This window comes from Schistocerca nitens, chromosome 9 (genome assembly GCF_023898315.1).
Source record: "Schistocerca nitens isolate TAMUIC-IGC-003100 chromosome 9, iqSchNite1.1, whole genome shotgun sequence".
Lineage (NCBI taxonomy): Eukaryota > Metazoa > Arthropoda > Insecta > Orthoptera > Acrididae > Schistocerca > Schistocerca nitens.
Window position 1 is genome coordinate 537,313,562 of NC_064622.1, and position 21,412 is coordinate 537,334,973.

Below are 21,412 nucleotides of genomic sequence, written 5' to 3' on the forward strand. Positions count from 1 at the left end.
CGTTTCTACGGCAACGACAGGAATTTCCTTTGGGGACGAGTATCTCGTTCCTGATGAACTTTTTTTTCTTTACTGTATCCCTCGCACTCTCACATTGTCGAATTATCACATAAATAGCGTCGCAATGATATACGTTTTGTTCCATGCCTTTTCTTTCACAATCTAGGAATGTTCCCACAGCAATGATAGTATTTTGTTTTTGGGTCGAGGATCTCCTTTCCGATGCACTATTTCTTCTTTACTGCATCCCTCGCACCCTCACATTGAGGAATTGTCACTGAAATTCCGTCGCAATGAAATACATTGTGTTCCACTCCTTCTCTTTCCCAATCTGGTAACGTATCTACAGCAACGACAGGATTTTCTATTGGGGACGAGTATCTCGTTTCCGATGCACTAATTCTTCTTTACTGTATCCCTCGCATGCTCATATTGAAAAATTAACACAGAAATTGCGCCGCAACGAAATACATTGTGTTCCATGCCTTCTCTTTCCCAGTCTGGGATCGTTTCTACGGCAACGACAGGATCTTCTTCTGGGGACGAATATCACGTTCCCAATGCACTATTTCTTCTTTACTGTATCACTCGCCCCCTCACATTGAGGAATTAACACAGAAATTGCGTCGCAATGAAATACATTGTGTTCCATGCCTTCTCTATCCCAATCCGGGAACGTTTCTATGGCAACGACTGGATTTTGTTTTTGGGTAATGGATCTCTTTTCCGATGCACTATTTCTTCTTTACTGTATTCCTTGCATATTCACGTTGAGTAATTGTTACAGAAATTGCGTCGCAATGAAATACATTATGTTCCACGCCTTCTCTTTCCGAATCTGGGAACGTTTGTACGGCAATGACAGGATTTTCTTTTGGGGACGTGTTTCTCGTTCCCGATGCACTATTTCTTCATTATTGTATCCCTCGCACTCTCACATTGAGGAATTAACACAGAAATTGCGTCGCAATAAAGTACATTGTGTTTCATGCCTTCTCCTTCGCAATCTAGGAACGTTTCCACGGCAACGACAGGTTTTAGTTTTGGTGTCGAGGATCTCCATTCCGAAGCACTATTTCTTCTTTACTATATCCCTCGCACCCTCACATTGACGAATTAACACAGAAATTGCGTCGCATAAAATTCACTGTGTCCCATGCCTTCTCCTTCGCAATCTAGTATCGGTTCTACGGCAACGACAGGATTTTGTTTTGGGGTCGAGGATCTCCTTTCCGATGCACTATTTCTTCTTTACTGTATCTCTCGCACCCTTACATCGACGATTTAACACAGAAATGGCGTCGTAATAAAATACACTGTGTTCCATGCCTTCTCCTTCCCAATCTCGAAACGTTTCTACGGCAACGACAGGATTTTCCTTTGGGGACGAGTATCTTGCTCCCGATGAACTGTTTCTTCTTTACTATATCCCTCGCACTCTCACATAGACGAATTAGCACAGAAATAGCGTCGCAATGATATACGTTTTGTTCCATGCCTTCTCTTTCCCAATCTAGGAACGTTTCTACGGCAACGGCGGGTTTTTGCTTTGGGGTCGAGGATCTCGTTCCCGATGCACTATTTCTTCATTATTGTATCCCTTGCACTCTCACATTGAGGAATTAACACAGAAATTGCGTCGCTATAAAATACATTGTGTTTCATGCCTTCACCTTCCCAATCTAGGAACGTGTCTACAGCAACGACAGGTTTTGTTTTGGGGTCGAGGATCTCCTTTCCGATGCACTATTTCTTCTTTACTGTATCCTTCGCACTATCACATTAACGAATTAACACAGAAATAGCATGGCAATGAAATACATTGCGTTCCATGCCTTCTTTTTCCCAATCTCGGAACGTTTCTAAGGCAACGACAGGAGCTTCCTTTGGGGACGAGTTTCTCGTTCCTGATGAACTATTTCTTCTTTACTGTATCCCTCGCACTCTCACATTGTCGAATTAACACATAAATAGCGTCGCAATGATATACGTTTTTTCCATGCCTTCTCTTTCCCAATCTATGAACGTTTCTATAGCAATGACAGTATTTTGTTTTTGGGGCGAGGATCTTCTTTCCGATGCACTATTTCTTCTTTACTGCATCCCTCGCACCCTCACATTGAGGAATTGTCACAGGTCTTCCGTCGCAATGAAATACATTGTGTTCCACTCCTTCTCTTTCCCAATCTGGTAACGTATCTACAGCAAGGACTTGTTTTTCTTTTGGGGTCACGTATCTCGTTCCCGATGCACTATTTCATCTTTACTGTATCCCTCGCACTCTCACATTGACGAATTAACACAGAAATTGCGCCGCAATGAAATACATTGTATTCCATGCCCTCTCTTTCCCAATCTGGGAACATTTCTACGGCAACGAAAGGATCTTCTTTTGGGGACGAGTATCTCGATCCCGATACACTTCTTTACTGTATCCCTCGCACCCTCAAATTGACGAATTAACACAGAAATTGCGTCGCAATGAAATACATTGTGTTCCATGCCTTCTCTTTCCGAATATGGGATCGTTTCTACGGCAACGACAGGATCTTTTTTGGGGATGAATATCACGTTCCCGATGCACTATTTCTTCTTTACTGTATCCCTCGCACCCTCACATCTAGGAATTAACACAGAAATTGCGTCGCAATGAAGTACATTGGGTTCCATGCCTTCTCTATCCCAATCCGGGAACGTTTCTATGGCAACGACTGGATTTTGTTTTCGGGTCGGGGACCTCTTTTCCGATGGACTATTTCTTCTTTACTGTATTCCTCGCATCCTCACATTGAGTAATTGTCACAGAAATTGCGTCGCAATGAAATACATAATGTTGCACGCCTTCTCTTTCCCAATCTGGGAACGGTTCTATGGCATGTCAGGATATTCTTTGGGAATGAGTATCTCGTTCTTGATGCACTATTTCTTCTTTACTGTGTCCCTCACAACCTCACATTGAAGAATTAACACAGAAATTGCGTCGAAATGTAATACATTGTGTTCCATGCCTCCTCTTTCCCATTCTCGAGACGTTTCTACGGCAACGACACGACTTACCCTTGGCGACGAGTATCTCGTTCCCGATGAACTGTTTCTTCTTTACTGTATCCCTCGCACCCTCACATTGAGGAATTGTCACAGAAATTCCGTCGCAATGATATACGTTCTGTTCCATGCCTTCTCTTTCCCAATCTAGGAACGTTTCTACGGCAATGACAGTATTTTGTTTTTGGGTCGAGGATCTCCTTTCCGATGCACTATTTCTTATTTACTGCATCCCTCGCAACCTCACATTGAGGAATTAACACAGAAATTGCGTTGCAATGACATAAATTGTGTTCCATACCTTCTCTTTACCAATCTGGGAACGTTTCTACGGCAACAAAAGGATTTTTTTTTTGGGGACGAATATCTCGTTCCCGATGCAATATTTCTTGTTTACTGTATCCCTCGCACTCTCACATTGACGAATTAACAAAGAAATTGCGTCGCAATGAAATACATTGTGTTCCATGCCTTCTCCTTCCCAATCTGGGAACTATTCTACGGCAACGATGGGATTTTCCTTTGGGGACGAGTATCTCGTTCTCGATGCACTATTTCTTCTTTACTGTATCCCTTGCACCCTCACATTAACGAATTAACACAGAAATTGCGTCGCAATGAAGTACATTGTGTTCCATGCCTTCTCTTTCCGAATGTGGGATCGTTTCTACGGCAACGACAGGATCTTATTTTGGGGACGGATATCACATTCCCGATGCACTATTTCTTCTTTACTGTATCACTCGCACCCTAACATTGAGGAATTAACACAGAAATTGCGTCGCAATGAAATACATTGCGTTCCATGCCTTCTGTATCCCAATCCGGGAACGTTTCTATGGCAACGACTGGAATTTGTTTTCGGGTCGAAGACCTCTTTTCTGATGCAATATTTCTTCTTTACTGTATTCCTCGCATCCTCACATTGAGTAATTGTCACAGAAATTGCGTCGCAATGAAATACATTATGTTGCACGCCTTCTCTTTGACAATCTGGGAACGTTTCTACGGCAACGACAGGATTTTCCTTTGGGGATGAGTATCTCGTTCCTGATGCACTATTTCATTATTACTGTATCCCTCGCACTCTCACATTGAGGAATTAACACAGAAATTGCGTCGCAATAAAATACATTGTGTTTCATGCCTTCTACTTCGCAATCTAGGAACGTTTCCACGGCAACGACAGGATTTTTTTTGGAGTCGTGGATCTCCTTTCCGATGCACTATTTCTTCTTTACTGTATCCCTTGCACCCTCACATTGACGAATTAACACAGAAATGGCGTCGCAATAAAATACATTGTTTTCCATGCCTTCTCTTTCCCAATCTGGGAACGGTTCTATGGCAACGACAGGATTTTCATTTGGGAATGAGTATCTCGTTCTTGATGCACTATTTCTTCTTTACTGTATCCCTCACAACCTCACATTGAGGAATTAACACAGAAATTGCATCGAAATGTAATACATTGTGTTCCATGCCTTCTCCTTCCCAATCTGGGAACTTTTCCAGGGCAACGACGGGATTTTCCTTTGGGGACGAGAATCTCGTTCTCAATGCACTATTTCTTCTTTACTGTATACCTCGCACCCTCACATTGACGAATTAACACAGAAATTGCGTCGCAATGAAATACATTGTGTTCCATGCCTTGTCTTTCCGAATGTGGGATCGTTTCTACGGCAACGACAGGATCTTCTTTTGGGGACGAATATCACGTTCCCGATGCACTATTTTTTCTTTACTGTATCACTCGCACCCTCACATTGAGGAATTAACACAGAAATTGCGTCGCAATGAAATTCATGGGTTCCATGCCTTCTCTATCCCAATCCAGGAACGTTTCTATGGCAACGACTGGATTTTTTTTTCGGGTCGAGGACCTCTTTTCCGATGCATTATTTCTTCTTTACTGTATTCTTCGCATCCTCACATTGAGTAATTGTCACAGAAATTGCGTCGCAATGAAATACATTATGTTGCACGCCTTCTCTTTCCCAATCTGGGTACGTTTCTACGGCAACGACAGGATTTTCTTTTGGGGACGAGTATCACGTTCCCGATGCACTATTTCTTCTTTAGTGTATCCCTCGCACTCTCACATTGGGGAATTAACACAGAAATTGCGTCGCAATAAAATACATTGTGTTTCATGCGTTCTCTTTCCCAATCTCGGAACGTTTCTACGGCAACGACAGGAATTTCATTTGGGAACGAGTATCTCGTTCCTGATGAACTATTTCTTCTTTACTGTATCATTCGCACTGTCACAATGTCGAATTAACACATAAATAGCGTCGCAATGTTATACGTTTTGTTCCATGCCTTCTCTTTCCCAATCTAGGAACGTTTCTACAGCAACGACCGGATTTTGTTTTGGGGACGAATATCTCGTTCCCGATGAGCAATGTCTTCTTTACTCTATCCCTCGAACTCCAACATTCAGGAATTAACACAGAAATTGCGTCGCAATGAAATACATTGTGTTCCATGCCTTCTCTTTCCCAATCTGGGAACGGTTCTATGGCAACGACAGGATTGTCTTTGGGAATGAGTATCTCGTTCTTGATGCACTATTTCTTCTTTACTGTATCCCTCACAACCTCACATTGAGGAATTAACACAGAAATTGCGTTGCAATGACATAAATTGTGTTCCATTCCTTCTCTTTACCAATCTGGGATCGTTTCTACGGCAAAAAAAGGATTTTGTTTGCGGACGAGTATCTCGTTCCCGATGCACTATTTCTTCTTTACTGTATCCCTCGCACTCTCACATTGACGAATTAACACAGAAATAGCGTCGCAATTAAATACATTGTGTTCCATGTCTTCTCTTTCCCAATCTAGGAACGTTTCTACAGCAACGACAGGATTTTCTTTTGGGGACGACTATCTCGTTCCCGATGCACTGTTTCTTCCTTACTGTATCCCTCGCACTCTCACATTGTCGAATTAACAAAGAAATTACGTCGCAATGAAATACATTGTGTTTCATGCCTTCTCCTTCGCAATCTAGGAACGTTTCCACGGCAACGACAGGATTTTTTTTTTTGGGTCGAGGATCACCTTTCCGATGCACTATTTCTTCTTTACTGTATCCCTTGCACCCTCACATTGACGAATTAACTCAGAAATAGCGTCGCAATAAAATACATTGTTTTACATGCCTTCTCTTTCCCAATCTCGGAACGTTTCTATGGCAACGACAGGAGTTTCCGTTGGGGACGAGTATCTCGTTCCTGATGAACTATTTCTTCTTTACTGTATCCCTCGCACTCTCACATTGTCGAATTAACACCTAAATAGCGTCGCAATGATATACGTTTTGTTCCATGCCTTCTCTTTCCCAATCTAGGAACGTTTCTACAGCAACGACCGGATTTAGTTTTGGGGACGATTATCTCGTTCCCGATGAACAATTTCTTCTTTACTCTATCCCTCGAACTCTAACATTCAGGAATTAACACAGAAATTGCGTCGCAGTGAAGTACATTGTGTTCCATGACTTCTCTTTCCCAATCTGGGAACGGTTCTATGGCAACCACAGGATATTCTTTGGGAATGAGTATCTCGTTCTTGATGCACTATTTCTTCTTTACTGTGTCCCTCACAACCTCACATTGAGGAATTAACACAGAAATTGCGTCGAAATGTAATACATTGTGTTGCATGCCTCCTCTTTCCCATTCTCGAGACGTTTCTACGGCAACGACACGATTTTCCTTTGGCGACGAGTATCTCGTTCCCGATGAACTGTTTCTTCTTTACTGTATCCCTCGCACCCTAACATTGAGGAATTGTCACAGAAATTCCGTCGCAATGATATACGTTCTGTTCCATGCCTTCTCATTCCCAATCTAGGAACGTTTCTACGGCAATGACAGTATTTTGTTTTTGGGTCGAGGATCTCCTTTCCAATGCACTAATTCTTCTTTACTGCATCCCTCGCATTCTCACATTGAGGAATTAACACAGAAATTGCGTTGCAATGACATAAATTGTGTTCCATAGCTTCTCTTTACCAATCTGGGAACGTTTCTACGGCAACAAAAGGATTTTTATGGGGCGAATATCTCGTTCCAGATGCACTATTTCTTCTTTACTGTATCCCTCGCAGTCTCACATTGACGAATTAACAAAGGAATTGCGTCGCAATGAAATATATTGTGTGCCATGCCTTCTCTATCCCAATCCGGGAACGTTTCTATGGCAACGACTGGATTTTGTTTTTGGGTAGAGGATCTCTTTTCCGATGCACTATTTCTTCTTTACTGTATTCCTTGCATCCTCACGTTGAGTAATTGTTACAGAAATTGCGTCGCAATGAAATACATTGTGTTCCACGCCTTCTCTTTCCGAATCTGGGAACGTTTGTACGGCAATGACAGGATTTTCTTTTGGGGACGTGTTTCTCGTTCCCGATGCACTATTTCTTCATTATTGTATCCCTCGCACTCTCACATTGAGGAATTAACACAAAAATTGCGTCGCAATAAAGTACATTGTGTTTCATGCCTTCTCCTTCGCAATCTAGGAACGTTTCCACGGCAACGACAGGATTTAGTTTTGGTGTCGAGGATCTCCGTTCCGAAGCACTATTTCTTCTTTACTATATCCCTCGCACCCTCACATTGACGAATTAACACAGAAATTGCGTCGCATAAAATACACTGTGTCCCATGCCTTCTCCTTCGCAATCTAGTATCGGTTCTACGGCAACGACAGGATTTTGTTTTGGGGTCGAGGATCTCTTTTCCGATGCACTATTTCTTCTTTACTGTATCTCTCGCACCCTTACATCGACGATTTAACACAGAAATGGCGTCGTAATAAAATACACTGTGTTCCATGCCTTCTCTTTCCCAATCTCGAAACGTTTCTACAGCAACGTCAGGATTTTCCTTTGGGGACGAGTATCTTGCTCCCGATGAACTGTTTCTTCTTTACTATATCCCTCGCACTCTCACATAGACGAATTAGCACAGAAATAGCGTCGCAATGATATACGTTTTGTTCCATGCCTTCTCTTTCCCAATCTAGGAACGTTTCTACGGTAATGACAGTATTTTGTTTTTGGGTCAAGGATCTCTTTTCCGAAGCACTATTTCTTCTTTACTGCATCCCTCGCACCCTCACATTGAGGAATTAACACAGAAATTGCGTTGCAATGACATAAATTGTGTTTCATACCTTCTCCTTACCAATCTGGGAACATTTCTACGGCAACAAAAGAATTTTTTTTGGGGACGAGTATCTCGTTCCCGATGCACTATTTCTTCTTTACTGTATCCCTCGGACTCTCACATTGACGAATTAACACAGAAATAGCGTCGCAATTAAATACATTGTGTTTCATGACTTCACTTTCCCAATATAGGCACGTTTCTACGGCAACGACAGGATTTTGTTTTGGAGTCGAGGATCTCGTTCCCTATAAACTATTTCCTCATTACTGTATCCCTCGCACTCACACATTGACGAATTAAAACAGAAATTGCGCTGCCATAAAATACACTGTGTTCCATGCCGTCTCTGTCCCAATCTAGGAACGTTTCACCGGCAACGACGGGATTTTGTTTGGGGTCGAGGATCTCGTTCCCGATGAACTATTTCTTCTTTACTGTATCCCTCGCACACTCACATTCTTCTTTACTATATCCCTCGCACCCTCACATTGAGGAATTAACACAGAAATTGCGTCGCTATAAAATACATTGTGTTTCATGCCTTCACTTTACCAATCTAGGAACGTTTCTATAGCAACGACAGGTTTTGTTTTGGGGTCGAGGATCTCCTTGCCGATGCACTATTTGTTCATTACTGTATCCTTCGCACTATCACATTCACGAATTAACACAGAAATAGCATCGCAATGAAATACATTGCGTTCCATGCCTTCTTTTTCCCAATCTCGGAACGTTTCTAAGGCAACGACAGGAGTTTCCTTTGGGGACGAGTATCTCGTTCCTGATGAACTATTGCTTCTTTACTGTATCCCTCGCACACTCACATTGTCGAATTAACACATAAATAGCGTCGCAATGATATACGTTTTTTCCATGCCTTCTCTTTCCCAATCTATGAACGTTTCTATAGCAATGACAGTATTTATTTTTTGGGTCGAGGATCTCCTTTCCGATGCACTATTTCTTCTTTACTGCATCCCTCGCACCCTCACATAGAGGAATTGTCACAGATCTTCCGTCGCAATGAAATACATTGCGTTCCACTCCTTCTCTTTCCCAATCTGGTAACGTATCTACAGCAAGGACTTGTTTTTCTTTTGGGGTCACGTATCTCGTTCCCGATGCACTATTTCATCTTTACTGTATCCCTCGCACTCTCACATTGAAGAATTAACACAGAATTTGCGCCGCAATGAAATACATTGTATTCCATGCCCTCTCTTTCCCAATCTGGGAACATTTCTACGGCAACGAAAGGATCTTCTTTTGGGGACGAGTATCTCGATCCCGATACACTTCTTTACTGTATCCCTCGCACCCTCAAATTGACGAATTAACACAGAAATTGCGTCACAATGAAATACAATGTGTTCCATGCCTTCTCTTTCCGAATATGGGATCGTTTCTACGGCAACGACAGGATCATTTTTGGTGACGAATATCACGTTCCAGATGCACTATTTCTTCTTTACTGTATCCCTCGCACCCTCACATCTAGGAATTAACCCAGAAATTGCGTCGCAATGAAGTACATTGGGTTCCATGCCTTCTCTATCCCAATCCTGGAACGTTTCTATGGCAACGACTGGATTTTGTTTTCGGGTCGAGGACCTCTTTTCCGATGCACTATTTCCTCTTTACTGTATACCTCGCATCCTCACATTGAGTAATTGTCACAGAAATTGCGTCGCAATGAAATACATAATGTTGCTCGCCTTCTCTTTCCCAATCTGGGAAGGGTTCTATAGCATGACAGGATATTCTTTGGGAATGAGTATCTCGTTCTTGATGCACTATTTCCTCTTTACTGTGTCCCTCACAACCTCACATTGACGAATTAACACAGAAATTGCGTCGAAATGTAATACATTGAGTTCCATGCCTCCTCTTTCCCATTCTCGAGACGTTTCTACGGCAACGACACGATTTTCCTTTGGCGACGAGTATCTCGTTCCCGTTGAACTGTTTCTTCTTTACTGCATCCCTCGCAACCTCACATTGAGGAATTAACACAGAAATTGCGTTGCAATGACATAAATTGTGTTCCATACCTTCTCTTTACCAATCTGGGAACGTTTCTACGGCAACAAAAGGATTTTTTTTTTTTTTTTTGGGGACGAATATCTCGTTCCCGATGCACTATTTCTTGTATACTACATCCCTCGCACTCTCACATTGACGAATTAACAAAGAAATTGCGTCGCAATGAAATACATTGTGTTCCATGCCTTCTCCTTCCCAATCTGGGAACTTTTCTACGACAATGATGGGATTTTCCTTTGGGGACGAGTATCTCGTTCTCGATGCACTATTTCTTCTTTACTGTATCCCTCGCACCCTCACATTAACGAATTAACACAGAAATTGCGTCGCAATGAAGTACATTGTGTTCCATGCCTTCTCTTTCCGATGTGGGATCGTTTCTACGGCAACGACAGGATCTTATTTTGGGGACGGATATCACATTCCCGATGCACTATTTCTTCTTTACTGTATCCCTTGCACCCTCACATTGACGAATTAACACAGAAATGGCGTCGCAATAAAATACATTGTTTTCCATGCATTCTCTTTCCCAATCTCGTAACTTTTCTATGGCAAAGACAGGAATTTGCTTTGGGGACGAGTATCTCTTTCCTGATAAACTATTTCTTCTCTACTGGATCCCTCGCACTCTCACATTGTCGAATTAACACATAAATAGCGTCGCAATGATATACGTTTTTTTCCATGCCTTCTCTTTCCCAATCTAGGAACGTTTCTACAGCAAAGACCGGATTTTGTTTTGGGGACGAGTATCTCGTTCCCGATGAACAATTTCTTCTTTACTCTATCCCTCGAACTCTAACATTGAGGAATTAACACAGAAATTGCGTCGCAATGAAATACATTGTGTTCCATGCCTTCTCTTTCCCAATCTGGGAACGGTTCTATGGCAACGACAGGATCTTCATTTGGGAATGAGTATCTCGTTCTTGATGCACTATTTCTTCTTTACTGTATCCCTCACAACCTCACATTGAGGAAGTAACACAGAAATTGCATCGAAATGTAATACATTGTGTTCCATGCATTCTCCTTCCCAATCTGGGAACTTTTCCACGGCAAAGACGGGATTTTCCTTTGGGGACGAGAATCTCGTTCTCAATGCACTATTTCTTCTTTACTGTATCCCTCGCACCCTCACATTGACGAATTAACACAGAAATTGCGTCGCAATGAAATACATTGTGTTCCATGCTTTGTCTTTCCGAATCTGGGATCGTTTCTACGACAAGGACAGGATCTTGTTTTGGGGACGAATATCACGTTCCCGATGCACTATTTTTTCTTTACTGTATCACTCGCACCCTCACATTGAGGAATTAACACAGACATTGCGTCGCAATGAAATTCATGGGTTCCATGCCTTCTCTATCCCAATCCGGGAACGTTTCTATGGCAACGACTGGATTTTGTTTTCGGGTCGAGGACCATTTTCCGATGCATTATTTCTTCTTTACTGTATTCTTCGCATCCTCACATTGAGTAATTGTCACAGAAATGGCGTCGCAATGAAATACATTATGTTGCACGCCTTCTCTTTCCCAATCTCGGAACGTTTCTATGGCAACGACAGGAGTTTCCGTTGGGGACGAGTATCTCGTTCCTGATGAACTATTTCTTCTTTACTGTATCCCTCGCACTCTCACATTGTCGAATTAACACATAAATAGCGTCGCAATGATATACGTTTTGTTCCATGCCTTCCCTTTCCCAATCAAGGAACGTTTCTACAGCAACGACCGGATTTAGTTTTGGGGACGATTATCTCGTTCCCGATGAACAATTTCTTCTTTACTCTATCCCTCGAACTCTAACATTCAGGAATTAACACAGAAATTGCGTCGCAGTGAAGTACATTGTGTTCCATGACCTCTCTTTCATAATCTGGGAACGGTTCTATGGCAACCACAGGATATTCTTTGGGAATGAGTATCTCGTTCTTGATGCACTATTTCTTCTTTACTGTTTCCCTCACAACCTCACATTGAGGAATTAACACAGAAATTGCGTCGAAATGTAATACATTGTGTTGCATGCCTCCTCTTTCCCATTCTCGAGACGTTTCTACGGCAACGACACGATTTTCCTTTGGCGACGAGTATCTCGTTCCCGATGAACTGTTTCTTCTTTACTGTATCCCTCGCACCCTCACATTGAGGAATTGTCACAGAAATTCCGTCGCAATGATATACGTTCTGTTCCATGCCTTCTCTTTCCCAATCTAGGAACGTTTCTACGGCAATGACAGTATTTTGTTTTTGGGCCGAGGATCTCCTTTCCGATGCACTATTTCTTCTTTACTGCATCCCTCGCATTCTCACATTGAGGAATTAACACAGAAATTGCGTTGCAATGACATAAATTGTGTTCCATAGCTTCTCTTTACCAATCTGGGAACGTTTCTACGGCAACAAAAGCATTTTTTTTGGGGACGAATATCTCGTTCCCGACGCACTGTTTCTTCTTTACTGTATCCCTCGCAGTCTCACATTGACGAATTAACAAAGGAATTGCGCGCAATGAAATACATTGTGTTCCATGCCTTCTCCTTCCCAATCTGGGAACTTTTCTACGGCAACGATGGGATTTTCCTTTGGGGACGAGTATCTCGTTCTCGATGCACTATTTCTTCTTTACTGTATCCCTCGCACCCTCACATTAACGAATTAACACAGAAATTGCGTCTCAATGAAGTACATTGTGTTCCATGCCTTCTCTTTCCGAATGTGGGATCCTTTCTACGGCAACGACAGGTTCTTCTTTTGGGGACGAATATCACATTCCCGATGCACTATTTCTTCTTTACTGTATCACTCGCACCCTAACATTTAGGAATTCACACAGAAATTGCGTCACAATGAAATACATTGGGTTCCATGCCTTCTCTATCCCAATCCGGGAACGTTTCTATGGCATCTACTGGATTTTGTTTTCGGGTCGAGGACCTCTTTTCCGATGCACTATTTCTTCTTTACTGTATTCCTCGCATCCTCACATTGAGTAATTGTCACAGAAATTGCGTCGCAATGAAATACATTATGTTGCACGCCTTCTCTTTCCCAATCTGGGAACGTTTCTACGGCAACGACAGGATTTTCTTTTGGGGACGAGTATCTCGTTCCTGATGCACTATTTCATCATTACTGTATCCCTCGCACTCTCACATTGAGGAATTAACACAGAAATTGCGTCGCAATAAAATACATTGTGTTTCATGCCTTCTCCTTCGCAATCTAGGAACGTTTCCACGGCAACGACAGGATTTTTTTTGGAGTCGTGGATCTCCTTTCCGATGCACTATTTCTTCTTTACTGTATACCTCGCACCCTCACATTGAGGAATTAACACAGAAATTGCGTCGCAATGAAATACATTGGGTTCCAAGCCATTTTGTTTTCGGGTCGAAGATTTCTTTTTCGATGCTTATTTCTTCTTTACTGTATTGCTCGCATCCACACATTGAGTAATTGTCACAGAAATTGCGTCGCAATGAAATACATTATGTTGCACGCCTTCTCTTTCCCAATCTGGGAATGTTTCCACGGCAACGACAGGATTTTCTTTTGGGGACGAGTATCACGTTCCTGATGATTTCTTCTTCACTGTATCCCTCGCACTCTCACATTGTCGAATTAACACATAAATGGCGTCGCAATGATATACGTTTTGTTCCATGCTTTCTCTTCCCAATCTAGGAACGTTTGTACGACAATGACAGTATTTTGTATTTGAGTCGAGGATCTCCTTTACGATGCACTATTTCTTCTTTACTGCATCCCTCGCACCCTCACATTGAGGATTTATCACAGAAATTCCGTCGCAATGAAATACATTGTGTTCCATGCCTTCTCTTTCCCAATCTGGGAACATTTCTACGGCAACGAAAGGATCTTCTTTTGGGGACGAGTATCTCGATCCCGATGCACTATTTCTTCTATACTGGATCCCTCGCACCCTCACATTGGCGAATTAACACAGAAATTGCGTCGCAATAAAATACATTATGTTTCATGCCTTCTACTTCGCAATCTAGGAACGTTTCCACGGAAACGAGAGGATTTTTTTTGGGGTTGAGGATCTCCTTTCCGATGCACTATTTCTTCTTTACAGCCTCCCTTGCTCCCTCACATTGACGAATTAACACAGAAATGGCGTCGCAATAAAATACATTGTTTTTCATGCCTTCTCTTTCCCTATCTCGGAACGTTTCTACGGCAACGACAGGAATTTCCTTTGGGGACGAGTATCTCGTTCCTGATGAACTATTTCTTCTTCACTGTATCCCTCGCACTCTCACATTGTCGAATTAACACATAAATAGCGTCGCAATGATATACGTTTTTTCCCATGCCTTCTCTTTCCCAATCTAGGAACGTTTCTTCGACAATGACAGTATTTTGTTTTTGGGTCCAGGATCTCCTTTCCGATGCACGATTTCTTCTTTACAGCATCCCTCGCACCCTCACATTGAGGAATTAACACAGAAATTGCGTTGCAATGACATAAATTGTGTTCCATACCTTCTCTTTACCAATCTGGGAACGTTTCTACGGCAACAAAAGGATTTTTTTTGGGGACGAGTATCTCGTTCCCGATTAACTATTTCTTCTCTACTGTATCCCTCGCACTCTCTCATTGTCGAATTAACACAGAAATAGCGTCTCAATTAAATACATTGTGTTCCATACCTTCTCTTTCCCAATCTAGGGACGTTTCTACAGCAACGACAGGATTTTGTTTTGGGGACAAGTTTCTCGTTCCCGATGAACAATTTCTTCTTTACTCTATCCCTCGAACTCTAACCTTCAGGAATTAACACAGAAAATGAGTCGCAATGAAATACATTGTGTTCCATGCCTTCTCTTTCCCAATCTCGGAACGTTTCTATGGCAACGACAGGATTTTCTTTTAGGGACGAGTATCTCGTTCCCGATGCACTATTTCTTCTTTACTGTATCCCTCGAAATCTGACATTGACGAATAAACAAAGAAATTTCGTCGCAATGAAATACATTGTTTTACACGCCTTCTCTTTCCCAATCTAGGACGTTTCTACGACAACGACGGGATTTTCCTTTGGGGACCAGTATCTCGTTCTCGATGCACTGTTTCTTCTTTACTGTATCCCTCGCACCTTCACATTGAGGAATTAATACAGATATTGCGTCGCAATGAAATACATTGTTTTCCATGCCTTCTCTTTCCCAATCCGGGAACGTTACGATGGCAACGACTGGATTTTGTTTTCGGGTCGAGGACCTCTTTTCCGATGCACTATTTCTTCTTTACTGTATCCCTCGCACCCTGACATTGACGAATTAATACAGAAATGTCGTCGCAATAAAATACATTGTCTTCCATGCCTTCTGTTTCCCAATCTCGGAACGTTTCTACGGCAACGACAGGAATTTCCTTTGGGAACGAGTATCTCGTTCCTGATGAACTATTTCTTCTTTACTGTATCTATCGCACTCTCACTTTGTCGAATTAACACATAAATAGCGTCGCAATTATATACGTTTTGTTCCATGCCTTCTCTTTCCCAATCTAGGAGCGTTTCTTCAGCAACTACAGTATTTTGTTATGGTGCGAGTATCTCGTTCCCGTTGAATAATTTCTTCTTTACGCTATCCCTCGAACTCTAACATTCAGGAATTATCACAGAAATTGCGTCGCAATGAAATACATTGTGTTCCATGCCTTCTCTTTCCCAATCTGGGAACGGTTCTATGGCAACGACAGGATTTTCTTTTGGGAATGAGTTCTCGTTCTTGATGCACTATTTCTTCTCCACTGTATTCCTCACAACCTCACATTGAGGAATTAATACAGAAATTGCGCCGTAATGAAATACATTGTGTTCCATGCCTTCTCGTTCGCAATCTGGGAACATTTCTACGGCAATGAAAGGGTCTTCTTTTGGTGACGAGTATCTCGATCCCGATGCACTATTTCTTCTTTACTGTATCACCCCCACCCTCACATTGACGAATTAACTCAGAAATTGCGTCGCAATGAAATACACTGTGATCCATGCCTTCTCTTTCCGAATCTGAGATCGTTTCCACGACAACGACAGGATCTTCTTTTGGGGACGAATATCACGTTCCCGATGCACTATTTCTTCATTACTGTATCCCTCGCACTCTCACATTGAGGAATTAACACAGAAATTGCGTCGCAATAAAATACATTGTGTTTCATGCATTCTCCTTCGCAATCTAGGAACGTTTCCACGGCAACGACAGGATTTTTTTTTTTGGGTCGAGGATCTCCTTTCCGATGCACTATTTCTTCTTTACTGTATCCCTTGCACCCTCACATTGACGAATTAACACAGAAATGGCGTCGCAATAAAATACATTGTTTTCCATGCTTTCTCTTTCCCAATCTCGGAACGTTTCTACGGCAACGATAGGAATTTCCTTTGGGGACGAGTATCTAGTTCCTGATGAACTATTTCTTTATTACTGTATCCCTCGCACTCTCACATTGTCGAATTAACACATAAATAGCGTCGCAATTATATGAGTTTTGTTCCATGCCTTCTCTTTCCCAATCTAGGAACGTTTCTAGAGCAACGACCGGATTTTGTTTTGCGGACGTGTATCTCGTTGCCGATGAACAATTTCTTCTTTACTCTATCCCTCGAACTCTAACATTCAGGAATTAACACAGAAAGGCGTCGCAATGAAATACATTGTGTTCCACACCTTCTCTTTCCCTAATCTGTGAACGGTTCTATGGCAACGACAGGATTTTCTTTTGGGAATGACTATCTCGTTCCTGATGAACTATTTCTTCTTTACTGTATCCCTCACAACCTCACATTGAGGAATTAACACAGAAATTGCGTCGCAATGAAGTACATTGGGTTCCATGCCTTCTCTATCCCAATCCGGGAACGTTTCTATGGCAACGACTGGATTTTGTTTTCGGGTCGAGGACCTCTTTTCCGATGAACTATATCTTCTTTATTGTATTCCTCGCATCCTCACATTGAGTAATTGTCACAGAAATTGCGTCGCAATGAAATACATAATGTTGCACACCTTCTCTTTCCCAACGTGGGATCGTTTCTACGGCAACGACAGGATTTTGTTTTGGGGAAGAGTATCTCGTTCCCGATGCAATATTTCTTCATTACTGTATCCCTCGCACTCTCACATTGAGGAATTAACACAGAAATTGCGTCGCAATAAAATACATTGTGTTTCATGCCTTCTCCTTCGCAATCTAGGAACGTTTCCACGGCAACGACACGATTTTTTTTTGGGGTCGAGGATCTCCTTTCCGATGCACTATTTCTTCGTTACTGTACACCTCGCACCTTCACATTCACGAATTAATACAGAAATAGCGTCGCAATAAAATCCATTGTTTTCCATGCCTTCTCTTTCCCACTCTCGGAACGTCTCTATGGCAACGACAGGAATTTCCTTTGGGAACGAGTATCTCGTTGCCGATGAACAATTTCTTCTTTACTCTATCCCTCGAACTCTAATATTCAGGAATTAATACAGAAATTGAGTCGCAATGAAATACATTGTGTTTCCTGCCATCTCTTTCCCAATCTGGGAACGGTTCTATGGCAACGACAGGATTTTCTTTTGGGAATGAGTATCTCGTTCTTGATGCACTATTTCTTCTTTACTGTATCCCTCACAACCTCACATTGAGGAATTAACACAGAAATTGCGTCGAAATGTAATACATTGGGTTCCATGCCTCCTCTTCCCCAATCTCGAGACGTTTCTACGGCAACGACAGGATTTTCCTTTGGGGACGAGTACCTCGTTCCTGATGAACTGTTTCTTCTTTACTGTATCCCTCGCACTCTCACATTGTCGAATTAACACATAAATAGCGTCTCAATTATATGAGTTTTGTTCCATGCCTTCTCTTTCCCAATCTAGGAACGTTTCTAGAGCAACGACCGGATTTTGTTTTGCGGACGTGTATCTCGTTGCCGATGAACAATTTCTTCTTTACTCTATCCCTCGAACTCTAGCATTCAGGAATTAACACAGATATTGCGTCGCAATGAAATACATTGTGTTCCACACCTTCTCTTTCCCTAATCTGTGAACGGTTCTATAGCAACGACAGGATTTTCTTTTGGGAATGACTATCTCGTTCCTGATGAACTATTTCTTCTTTACTGTATCCCTCACAACCTCACATTGAGGAATTAACACAGAAATTGCGTCGCAATGAAGTACATTGGGTTCCATGCCTTCTCTATCCCAATCCGGGAACGTTTCTATGGCAACGACTGGATTTTGTTTTCGGGTCGAGGACCTCTTTTCCGATGAACTATATCTTCTTTATTGTATTCCTCGCATCCTCACATTGAGTAATTGTCACAGAAATTGCGTCGCAATGAAATACATAATGTTGCACACCTTCTCTTTCCCAACGTGGGATCGTTTCTACGGCAACGACAGGATTTTGCTTTGGGGAAGAGTATCTCGTTCCCGATGCAATATTTCTTCATTACTGTATCCCTCGCACTCTCACATTGAGGAATTAACACAGAAATTGCGTCGCAATAAAATACATTGTGTTTCATGCCTTCTCCTTCGCAATCTAGGAACGTTTCCACGGCAACGACACGATTTTTTTTTGGGGTCGAGGATCTCCTTTCCGATGCACTATTTCTTCGTTACTGTACACCTCGCACCTTCACATTCACGAATTAATACAGAAATAGCGTCGCAATAAAATACATTGTTTTCCATGCCTTCTCTTTCCCACTCTCGGAACGTCTCTATGGCAACGAAAGGAATTTCCTTTGGGAACGAGTATCTCGTTGCCGATGAACAATTTCTTCTTTACTCTATCCCTCGAACTCTAATATTCAGGAATTAATACAGAAATTGAGTCGCAATGAAATACATTGTGTTTCATGCCATCTCTTTCCCAATCTGGGAACGGTTCTATGGCAACGACAGGATTTTCTTTTGGGAATGAGTATCTCGTTCTTGATGCACTATTTCTTCTTTACTGTATCCCTCACAACCTCACATTGAGGAATTAACACAGAAATTGCGTCGAAATGTAATACATTGGGTTCCATGCCTCCTCTTCCCCAATCTCGAGACGTTTCTACGGCAACGACAGGATTTTCCTTTGGGGACGAGTACCTCGTTCCTGATGAACTGTTTCTTCTTTACTGTATCCCTCGCACTCCCACATAGACGAATTAATGCAGAAATAGCGTCGCAATAAAATACATTGTTTTCCATGCCTTCTCTTTCCCAATCTAGGAACGTTTCTACAGCAATGACAGTATTTTGTTTTTGGGTCGAGGATCTCCTTTCCGATGCACTATTTCTTCTTTACTGCATCCCTTGCACACTCACATTGAGGAATTAACACAGATATTGCGTTGCAATGACATAAATTGTGTTCCATACCTTCTCTTTACCAATCTGGGAACGTTTCTACGGCAACAGAAGGATTTTTTTTTTTTGGGGACGAGTATCTCGTTCCCGATGCACTATTTCTTCTTTACTGTATCCCTCGCACTCTTACATTGACGAATTAACACAGAAATAGCTTCGCAATTAAATACATTGTGTTCAGTGTCTTCTCTTTCCCAATCTAGGAACGATTCTACAGCAACGACAGGATTTTCTTTTGGGGACGAGTATCTCGTTCCCGATGCACTATTTCTTCCTTACTGTATCCCTCGCACTCTCACCTTCACGAATTAACAAAGAAATTGCGTCGCAATGAAATACATTGTGTTCCATGCCTTCTCCTTCCCAATCTGGGAACTTTTCTACGGCAACGACGGGATTTTCCTTTGGGAACAAGTATCTCGTTCTCGTTGCACTATTTCTTCTTTATTGTATCCCTCACACACTCACATTGACGAATTAACACAGAAATTGCGTCGCAATGAAATACATTGTGTTCCATGCCTTCTCTTTCCGAATCTGGGATCGTTTCCACGGCAACGACAGGATCTTCTTTTGGGGACGAATATCACGTTCCCGATGCACTATTTTTTCTTTACTGTATCCCTCGCACTCTCACATTGCGGAATTAACACAGAAACTGCGTCGCAATGAAATACATTGGGTTCCATGCCTTCTCTATCCCAATCCGGGAACGTTTCTATGGCTACGACTGGATTTTGTTTTCGGTTTGAGGACCTATTTTCCGATGCACTATTTCTTCATTATTGTATCCCTCGCACTCTCACATTGAGGAATTAACACAGAAATTGCGTCGCAATAAAATACATTGTGTTTCATGCCTTCTCCTTCGCAATCTAGGAACGTTTCCACGGCAAAGACAGGTTCTCCTTTCCGATGCACTATATCTTCTTCACTGTATCCCTCGCACCCTCACATTGACGAATTAACACAGAAATGGCGTCGCAATAAAATACATTGTTTTCCATGCCGTCTCTTTCCCAATCTCGGAACGTTTCTACGGCAACGACAGGAATTTCCTTTGGGGACGAGTATCTCGTTCCTGATGAACTATTTCTTCTTTACTGTATCCCTCGCACTCTCACATTGTCGAATTAACACATAAATAGCGTCGCAATGATATACGTTTTGTTCCACGCCTTCTCTTTCCCAATCTAGGAATGTTTCTACAGCAATGACAGTATTTTATTTTTGGGTCGAGGATCTCCTTTCCGATGCACTATTTCTTCTTTACTGCATCCCTCGCACCCTCACATTGAGGAATTGTCACAGAAATTCCGTCGCAATGAAATACATTGTGTTCCACTCGTTCTCTTTCCCAATCTGGTAACGTATCTACAGCAACGTCAGGATTTTCTTTTGGGGACGAGTATCCCGTTCCCGATGCACTAATTCTTCTTTACTGTATCCCTCGCACTCTCACATTGAAAAATTAACACAGAAATTGCGCCGTAATGAAATACATTGTGTTCCATGCCTTCTCATTCCCAATCTGGGAACATTTCTACGGCAACGAAAGGATCTTCTTTTGGGGACGAGTATCTCGATCCCGATGCACTATTTCTTCTTTACTGTATCCCTCGCACCCTCACATTGACGAATTAACACAGAAATTGAGTTACAATGAAATACACTGTGTTCCATGCCTTCTCTTTCCGAATCTGGGATCGTTTCTACGGCAACG